The sequence below is a fragment of the Oryctolagus cuniculus genome, chromosome 12 (genome assembly GCF_964237555.1).
Source record: "Oryctolagus cuniculus chromosome 12, mOryCun1.1, whole genome shotgun sequence".
NCBI lineage: Eukaryota > Metazoa > Chordata > Mammalia > Lagomorpha > Leporidae > Oryctolagus > Oryctolagus cuniculus.
The window spans coordinates 100,132,496-100,142,947 of NC_091443.1; positions in this window are offsets into that span (position 1 = coordinate 100,132,496).

A 10,452-nucleotide genomic window follows, 5' to 3' on the forward strand; every position below is an offset into this window, starting at 1 on the left:
AGCATTTTATTCTATCCCATCATCCCTAGAGACCAGATAGGGAGTCATACCCAGGGCTTCCCATGGATACCCAAATCCAAGGATACTCCAGGTCCTGTTATAAAACGGTGCAGGGGAGGTGCTGTGGGGTAGCAAGTAAAGCCACCGCCTGCAGTGCCAGCATCTTACACGGGCGCCAGTTCGAATTCCGGCTGCTCCACTTCTGATCCAGCTCTCTGCTGTGGCCTGGGAAAGCAGCAGAAGATGGGCCAAGTCCTTGGGCCCCTGCACCCACATTGGAGATTTGGAGGAAGCTCCTGGTTCCTAGCTTTGGATCAGCCCAGCTATGGGCACTGTGGCCGTTTAGGGAGTGAACCAGCAGATGAGAGGTCTCTCTCTCTCTCTGTATCTCTACCTCTACCTCTATCTCTACCTCTACCTCTACCTCTATCTCTCCCTCTCTATAACACTACCTTAAAATAAATAAATAAATCTTTAAAAATTTTTTGCTCAATTTTCTGATTAATAACTGGAGGACACCATTGAACAGGTCTTTATTTTTTAAAATTATTTTCTTTATTTGAAAAACAGAGTTTCAGAGAGAGACTGAGAATCTTCCATCAGCTGGTTCAATACCCAAATGACTGCAACAGCCAGAGCTAGGGTAGGCCAAAGTGGGAGCCAGGAGCTTCATCCAGATCCCCCACATAGATCTAGGGGCCCAAGCACTTGGGTCATCCTCCACTGCTTTCCCAGGTGCATTGGCAGGGAGCTGGATGGGAAACGCAGCAGCCAGAACCTGAACCAGCAGCCATATAGGATGCCAGTGCTGCAGGGGGCAACTTACCCTCCACTATGCCCTAGCACTGACCCCCCCCCCCCAAGTCCTCTCAACAAACATCTGTTTGTAGGGGTGGGCCTTTGACCCAGTAGCTAAGAGGTTGGTTAGGACACCTTGTCCCACATCCAAATGTCTACATTCAACTCCTGGCTCTAGCTCCAGATTCTGCTAATTCAGACCCTAGGAGGTGGCAGTTGGTGGCTCAAGTACTTGGATCTCTGATGTCTACTTGGAAGCATGGGAGACCTAGATCCTCTTCCTGGCTTCTGGCTTGGGCCTAGCCTAGCCTCTCTTTCTCTCTCTCTCTCTCTCTCTCTCTCTCTCTCTCTCTCTCTTTTACAGGCAGAGTGGACAGTGAGAGAGAGAGAGAGACAGAGAGAAAGGTCTTCCTTTGCCATTGGTTCACACTCCAATGGCCGCCACAGTAGTCCCGGTTGGGGGCCCAGATTCTGTCCCGGTTGCCCCTCTTCCAAGCCAGCTCTCTGCTATGGCCCGGGAGTGCAGTGGAGGATGGCCCAGGTCCATGGGCCCTGTACCCCATGGGATACCAGGAGAGGCACCTGGCTCCTGGCTTCAGATCAGCTCAGTGCACCGGCCGCAGCCCTCCAGCCGCAGCGGCCGTTGGAGGGTGAACTAATGGTAAAGGAAGATCTTTCTCTCTGTCTCTCTCTCTCACTGTCCAGTCTGCCTGTCAAAAAAAAAAAAAAAAAAAAAAAAAAAAGATTCCAGTCTCCCAACGTGATTGTCTATTGATAAGTCTACGTGCACTGTGTGAGACTTCCAGTTCCGCTATGGCTTCAGTAACAGATGACGTTGTCATTCTTTTCAGTTTTAGTCATGCTGGTGGGTACAGTGGTATCCCAGTGTGGTTTTAGATTGCATTTCCCTGGGGGCCAGTGGATCGCATTCCTTTCCATTTGCTTGCTATCTATTCTCTTTTGCCTGTTGCAAGACTTTTCCTCATTTTTCCAGCAAAATGCTGGACTGGACGCAGATAGGAGATTCAATCCCACATATTAAAAAAAAAAAAAGATTTATTTATTTGTAGGGCAGAGGTCAGGAGGAAGAGAGGGAGAGGGAGAAAGAAAGACAGGTCTTCTATCCACTGGTTTACTCCCCAAATGACCACAACAGCCAGGGCAGGGCCAGGCCAAAGGCAGGAGCTAGGAGCTTCTTCCAGGTCTCCCACATAGGCGCAGGGGCCCAAGGACTTGGGCCATCTTATCTTCTTCTGCCCTTTCAGATGCATTAGCAGGGAGCTGGATTAGAAGCAGAGCAGCTGGGACTCGAACCAGTGCCCATATGGGGTGCTGGCTTTGCAGGCAGCAGCCTAACCCACTACACCAAATCGTGGGCCCTAATCCTGGCTACTTTGATACGGAACATGGGCATCCCAAGCAGCAGTTTCATCGGCTGTACCGCAATGCCTGCCCTGATTTTTACTTATTTAAAAGGCAGAAACACAGACAGAACTTTTCCAGACGCTGGGTCACTCCCTCAAATATGTGCAACAGCTAGGCCTGGGTCATGGCGAAGTCAAGAGCCTAGAGTTCAAGCCGGGTCTTCTGTGTGGGTGGCAGACACTCAAGCACCCAAGCCATCACCAGTGTCTCCCGGGGTGTACATCAGCAGGAAGCTAGAATCTGGAACAAAGCTGAGACTCAACCCCAGGCACACCGATACAGGCTGCAGGAGTCCCGGGGGGCATCTTAACCATTGCACCAATCACTGGCTGCCCCAACAAGCAACTTAGACTTCCTGGATGCGGACAAGCACTTAGTACAGCAGTTGGGGTGGTTTTGCGACACTGCTTAGAACGCCTGCATCCAACGGCAGAGGGCCTGGGCGCAGGTCCTGGGTACAGCTTCCCCCTCATTTGCACTCTGGGCGGCACCAGGTGCTTGTGAATTTGCAGAAACCAGGTCGCTAGATGGGTCTGCGTGAGCTGGAGGCCTCTGAAAGCCCCAAACGTAATTCTATCCTCCTACTTCGGTCAATCAAAACTCCCCCTTTCCCAGGGTGCACCTGCTACATCCGGGACCTGAGGGGACACGCTTTGAAAATACGGGTATTATGCTCCACGTGGAATTTGTGGGGGATTGTCATAAGATCACCAGGTGGCTTCACTTGTAATGCAGAGGTGCCACCTCCTACCTCCCCAGCAGCTGGGGGAGGAGAGCTGTCTTTCACTGCAGACCTGGGGTGCTCTCTGGGGTGTGCGCGCTCGCTCGCTCTCTTGGCCATTTTCTCTCTCACTGGTCATGTACCTTATAAATGCCTGCCCTGAGAATGTTCGTTTTTGTGTGAGACAAGGACCTACAGTGAGTTAAATCCCCTTCTGCCCCCGGCATGGGAGACCCGAGTGGAGTTCCAGGCCCCTGGCTTCTGCCCCACGCCAGTTATTGTGGACATCTGGGGAGTGAACCAGCAGATGGAAGATCTCTTTCTCTCTGTGTGCCTTTCAGATAATAAAGATAAAAATTAAAAAAAAAAAAAATAAAAGTCTCTCGGCTTTGGTCTTCAGGGATGGTGGCCAGGTCCTGAGCTGAGTTGGTTACACAGTGGGATCTCAATTCCTAATTAATAATTGATTGACCTAAAACACTACATCAACGGAAACAGTGGATCATTAACTCCATAGAACAGTCTCACACACCCATGAAAGGCCCCTAAAGACCTGGGTTGGGCTCTGTGAGCCCACGTGACCAAGACAATAAAACCCAACAGCTGCGGCATTGGCACGATGGCTACCAGTGGCCACTTAATCTGACTCCCTTATCAGATTAGCAGCCTCTCCTGGGGCTGGTGGTGCAGGGAGGGTGCCAGCCTTGTCCCAGCAGGCAGGGCTGCCCAACTTCACTGCAGGGCGCTTGTTCATCAGCAAACAGGCAGGGGACCCCGTGGTGACGTTGTGAGGGCATGAGGAGCACTTCTTCAGACCAGAACTCAGCAGGTGGTGAGTGATCAGCCATGATCACCTCTGGTGGGACATTGGGACCCCCCCTCCGAGGCAGCTTTCCCAGATGTTGGACTGGGGACACCCAAGGCTGGACTGGGCCATGGAGCAGGTGGGGGAAACTGGAACTCATGAGAAATGGCTAAAGACAAGCTTGCTAGAGTCAGTTTACCCAACCAAGTGCTGCTGAATATTTAACAACGAGCGCTTGTACCTACGCAAGTGTGTGTGTGCGTGTGTGTGTGTGCGTGGGGGGGTGCATGTGTGTGTTTTGTGTATTGATTTGCAGCATTAACTGATTCTTTTTGTTTGTTTTTATTTGAAAGGCAGAGTTATAGAGAGGCAGAGGCAGAGAGAGAGAGAGAGAGAGAGTTCACAGAAAAATGGAGACCCAAAAATTTTATTTTGGTGCAACAAAATTTTGAAATTTGTGCATAGGTTTTCCTTTTTTAATTATTTGTATTTTTTATTTTTTTGACAGGCAGAGTGGACAGTCAGAGAGAGAGAGACAGAGAGAAAGGTCTTCCTTTGCCGTTGGTTCACCCTCCAATGGCCGCCGTGGCTACCGTGCTGCGGCCGGCGCACCGCGCTGATCCGAAGGCAGGAGCCAGGTGCCTCTCCTGGTCTCCCATGCGGGTGCAGGACCCAAGCACTTGGGCCATCCTCCACTGCACTCCTGGGCCACAGCAGAGAGCTGACCTGGAAGAGGGGCAACTGGGACAGAATCCGGTGCCCTGACGGGGACTAGAACCCGGTGTGCTGGCACCACAGGCGGAGGATTAGCCTAGTGAGCCGCTGCGTCGGGCTGTGCATAGGTTTTCCATGAGATTTTTCTCTTTAAAAATTTTTAAATTTTTATTACTTATTTGAGAGGCAAAAAGAGAAGAAGATAGAGAGTGAGAGCTCTCATCTGCTAATTCACTCCCCAGATGCCTGCCACGATGGGGCTGGATCGGGGACAGAGCTGGGAACCAGGGACTCCATCCAGGTCGCCCACATGGGAGGCAGGGACCCGAGTACTTCGGCCATCATCGCTGCCTCCCTGGGCCTGCTGGAGCCAGGAACTGGTCACGGGTATCAAACCCAGCTACTCCAGCATGGGATACGGGCATCTTCACCAGCGTATTAGCCACTGTGTCAAACACCCATCCCGCCACAAAGTTCTGGAAGACCCCAATGTCAAATTATTCTGCACCGAAATAAGCCTTGAATTCCACTCCCCCCACCCCCAACCTTTTAAAGTACCCTCGTGTAAGTCATCCTCTCATAATGGCTGTGTTTAACCAGAGGCTTGCAAAATTCCTGACAACTTAACAGCAGCTCCCGGCTCCCGGCTCCAGCCACAACCAGTTTCCTGGAGCCTGTAATTACGGGTACATAGCAACCAGGGCTGGTGTGCGTTCCCCTGGCGGTTGGATCCCCTCCCCCAGGGCACAGCCCCGAAGGTCACCTTTTCCTTCCGGGCTCCAAGCTCGTTAACACTGTGATCCCTCTGCCCCTCCCCCTCTGCCTCAGGAACGCCTGGGCCATGCACAGAGGGCATTGTGGCCACTGGCTGGCCGGCTAGCCCGCCCGCCTGGCCGTCAGGTGCTCCCAAGGTCATCCAGACTTCTCGACCCTCAGCCCCGCCCCATCTGCACTCCTGGGTTAGCAAGGCCCTTGGCACCAGACCCCAGCAGGTCACCCACTGCCCTTGGGAGTCCCAAAGGCCAGTTCTCCGGTTAATCTCATTCCACTGTATCTCTCCCCTGCACATCAGAACAGGGGCAGGCCCCGTGTTGACAGCTGCCTGCACCAGGTGCTCGCTCTGGAATGACCCCGCCGGATCCTCCTAACAAGCCTGTGAAGCCAGCACTATTCTTATCCAACCCCCCCATCCCCCCCCCCCCCCCCCCGTGCTGAGAGCCTCGGGGCACAGGATAGGGCTCCAACTCACCCCAAACCCTGGTCTGTGAAATCCAAGTACTTTATCTTTTTGTTTTGTTTTGTTTTAAGATGTATCTATTTATTTGAAAAGTGGAGTTACAGAGGGGGCACTGTGGCATAGTGGGTATGGCCAAAGTCTGCAATGCCGGCATCCCATATAGGTGCTGGTTCAAATCCCAGCTGCTCCACTTCTGATCCAGCTCTCTGCTATGGCCTGGGAAAGCAGTAGAAGACGGCCCAAGTCCTTGGGCCCCTGCACCTGCATGGGAGACCCGGAAGAGGCTCCTGGCTCCAAATCAGCCCAGCTCTGGCCTTTGCTGCCAACTGAGGAGCGATCCAGCAGATGGAAGACCTCTCTCTCTCTGCCTTTCCTTCTCTCTGTGTGTAATTCTGCTTTAAAATAAATAAATAAATCTTGAAAAAAAAAATGTGGAGTTACAGAGAGATAGGGACAGAGAGAGAGAGAGAGAGATCTTTTATCTGCTGGTTCACTCCCTAAATGACCTGGTTGGAAGCCAGGGAACCTGGAGCTCCATCTGGGTCTCCCATGTGGGTGGCAGGGGCTCAAGCACTTGAGGTATCTTCTGCTGCTTTCCCAGGTGCATTAGCAGGGAGCTGGATGGGAAGTGGAGCAGCCGGGTCTCAAATCGGAGCTCATAAGAGATGCGGGCAGCTGGCACTGCGGCTCACTAGGTTAATCTTCCACCTTGTGACACTGGCACACCGGGTTCTAGTCCCGGTCGGGGAGCCGGATTCTGTCCCGGTTGCCCCTCTTCCAGGCCAGCTCTCTGCTGTGGCCAGGCAGTGCAGTGGAGGATGGCCCAAGTGCTTGGGCCCTGCACCCCATGGGAGACCAGGAGAAGCACCTGGCTCCTGCCTTCGGACCAGCGCAGTGTGCTGGCCACAGCGCGCCGGCCGCGGCGGCCATTGGAGGGTGAACCAACGGCAAAGGAAGACCTTTCTCTCTGTCTCTCTCTCACACTGTCCACTCTGCCTGTCAAAAAAAAAAAAAAAAAAAAAAAAGAGAGAGAGAGAGAGAGAGATGCGGGCATCAGAGGCCGTGGCCCAGCCACGCCACAACACCAATGCTGAGTCCCGCCCCCCAGGGACTTCCGCCACATGGTGTGCTCAGCTCAGACACGATGGTCTTGCATTCCTCACTGTGCCGCTTACTGCAAAGGGTCTCGGCATACATGGCTCTGAGAGAGACAGAGAGAGAGAGAGAGAGAGAGAGAGAGCGCGAGGGCTGTGAGGGGACCACAGGGGAGGGAGTGGCAGAGGAGCCACTCTGCCACTGGCACAGAAGATGCTGGCACAGAAGGCGCAGAATGTCCCTGGGGAGACGCTGGCAGGGGCCGGCCCACCACAGGGAGGCTGTGAGGAGTTCAAGAAAAGGAGCACCAAACGTGCCACGGACCAAGAGGCAGTCGGCGGCCACGACAGCCGAGGCGGCTGAGCTAGGCGGGGGGAGCCGCTGGCAGCCGGGGCAGGAGAGGCTGGGAGGTGACACCAGAGCAGGTGTCTCTCCCAGGAAGGCCAAGCCCGAGGCCTCTGCTTTCTCTTAGGCGTAGGAGGCAGAGAGGGGCGTGGAGCAGGGAGCAGTAAGCGAGCCCTGGAACTGCAGAAGCAGCAGGGGTGGGAAGTGATGCGGGCGCCCGGGTCGGGCGCCCGGGTCAGCCGCCCCTGCATTCACTGTGTCTCCAGCCCTCAAGCCTGTTCCTCACCTCCTCTCTTGCTTCCTTCGCCCTTGGGGGTGACGCGCTCCGCTCCCCTCCCCCCAGGCCCTGGGGACAGCTCACCCTGGCCCTCTGTGAGACCACAAGTCTGGATTTTTTTTTTTTCCCTTCCTCGTGAGAGTTGCGGCCTCATAGTCACCTGCCCCCCTCCCACCCACCCCCACCCCCCACCCCCACCCCCACCCCCACCCCGTGCAGGATGAGCAAGTTCTTGTTTCTGCCAGAACACAAGCCTGACCTCTGGTTCCAGGTGAGTGATTTTTTCCAGTGTCACGAGATGTCGCACAAAGTCTCCCGAGCCCGCCCCTTGCTTGGTCAAATAAAAGCCACGTCCTTGGAATCAGGGCTCCCACACCCAGCCTGTGCCGAAGAGCTCATTGCCAGCAGCGGCCCTTTCTGCTGGAAGCAGGTCTGCCTCTCCAGTCGTTCGGGCCGGAGTCTCCTTAGCTAACAGGTGCGCCCCCTGGTCTGCCGCCTCTGACGCCACCTGCAGCGAGTTCCGTGATCAGCGGCCGCGGGGAGCCAGGGCCTGTGTGCCCTCTGCTCAGGCTGGTGACAGAAACTTGGCCTTGGAGTCTTCAAAGGGATGAGGTCTACGGGCTCCCTGCGGAGCAATTCACACTGAGCTTGTGTGTACCCATTTGGTGGGCTCCAGAGAGCAGCCACTCAGCAGAGCTCCTGCAGGTGGCGCGTCCCCTCCCGCCAGGCGCCGGCAGCCGTGGGCACGACTCCCTGGCAAGGCCGCCTCCTGGCACCCAGACCCCAGGAGCTGGGGCAGCCAGGGGACTGGCGGGAAGAATGCTGGGTCTGTATCCCTGCCAGGGGCAGGCACACCGTGTACCGAACGCGGCTCTGGGTCCCTGTGGATTTGGATTCTGCGGGCCCGTGTGGGGCAGGGACGTCCTTTTGTTACCGGAGAAATTGCAGGGTTCTTGTCTTCGTGCAAGAAAGAATTCAGGCGTGAGACAGAGTAGTGGGAGGTAAAATAGCAAGGTTTATTAGGGAAGGGACGGCCGGCGCCGTGGCTCACTAGGCTAATCCTCCACCTTGTGGTGCTGGCACACTGGGTTCTAGTCCCAGTCGGGGCGCCGGATTCTGTCCCGGTTGCCCCTCTTCCAGGCCAGCTCTCTGCTGTGGCCCAGGAGTGCAGTGGAGGATGGCTGAAGTGCTTGGGCCCTGCACCCACATGGGAGACCAGGAGAAGCACCTGGCTCCTGCCTTCAGATCAGCGCAATGCACCGTGGCGGCCATTGGAAGGTGAACCAACGGCAAAGGAAGATCTTTCTCTCTGTCTCTCTCTCTCACTGTCCACTCTGCCTGTCAAAAATAAAAAAATAAAATTAGGGAAGGGGCATCCATCAGGATGGATGAGCACCTCTCTAGACAGGACCTGGGAAAGAGTGCAGTTGCTCGGACTCGGGGGGTGGGGGGAGGAAGGAGCAAGGTTACATGGTTGAGTGGAGAGAGTACACCTGGCCAGACCAGGCGGGCGGCTCAGCAGAGAGGCAGAGGGCTGAGCGCGCAGTCCGGTTGAGGCCGGGGGTTTTTAAGGAGATGGGTCTCTGTCTTCACACATCTCCTGAAACAAAGGATTTTATGGCTGTAAATATTAAGAAGCTCCTGAGTTTTCCCCTGAAGGTATCAGACAGGAGGAAGCCTAGCTGGCGCCATCCTGGGTTCAGAGGAAGGGTGAGCAGGACCCCCTGGAGAATGGGCATCGGGAGCAGGGTGTTTGAGATGCAGATACTGGGCTGCACCTGGGAGATTGTGGAAGATTTGTCAGGCAGAAGGGGCGGGGACCCCCCACCTGGCAGGTGATCAGGTAGAAGGGGGCAGGGCAGGATGTGAATACCGGGCTGCCCCTGAAACATTGTCAGCAGATGCATGTGCTGGACGTAGACGTCTTCTCTTTAGGCCTTTATGTCACACGCACATACGCTCAGAACTGACTTCCTACCTAACACTTTCTGAGAGGATGTTTCAGAATTCAGTCCTGAGCCCCGGGATGGGGGCCTGTGCAAGTGGAGGACCCCAAACTGTTGGCTCCAGGGGGAAAATCGAGCTGGGAATGGACCCTAAAGGCTGCTCCAGGCTGGAGGACCAATGAGGGCCCCAGGAGGTGACCTTTGAGTTGCAAACCAAAGAACAAAGGAGCCGAACCCACCCCCCCAGCCCTTGTCCAGGGGGAGGGTGTGCTGAGCAGAAAGAACAGGAGATGTGCAAAGGCCCTGGGGCTGAACCAGGCTTGGAATCCAGGATCGGAGAAGATGTGTGCAGAGGGTGGTGAGCCGAGAAGTGCTCAGGGCACCTCCTCCAGGATCCCTGGGATCCCCAAGATCCTCCAAGATCCCCCAGAAAACTGAGGCTGAATGGGACTGACGCTGTGGTTCAGATCCAAAATCCGTATCTGGTCTTTGTGCCTGTCTCAATGCTTGCAGTCTCTAAGGTGACCACTGCCTTCTTGTACACACTTGAGCTGGCGGGAGGCTGGGGGCTCCCGCGTGGCCTCTGAATAGCAGGTGGGTTTAGGATGGGATGGGAGAGCGGCGTGGGCAGATAGCCTCAGCTTCACTTAGGACGTGGTTGGGAGCACTTCCGGGTGTGTGCTGGGTGCTAGCACACCCAGCTCCATGGGTATAGAAGTTCTCCCATGAAGGACCCTCTGGTAAGCCCCACCCAGGCCCCACGTGGACCCCACAGAGGAGCAAAGAAGTGAACCTGAGTCAGTACGGCTAAGCTTGGGTCTGAGCAGCTTCGGAAGTCCCGGGTCAAAATCCAGGGGAAAGAGGCACGTTCAAGGGTTCCCCAGGGACCCCAGGAGGATGCCCCCTGCCTCCAGGAGGACATCTGACAGCCACGGCTGGGGTGGGAGGGGGAGCTGGCCCTCTGCTCAGCCAGCCCACGACTGGGTCAGGGTAATCTTTGAGGTGTCTGGCCGGAGGTCAGACGTGTGCCACGGTTGGCTGGGGTGGGGACCCAGGACCCGGATGTTGGAGTCAGCCTGCTGTGTGGAG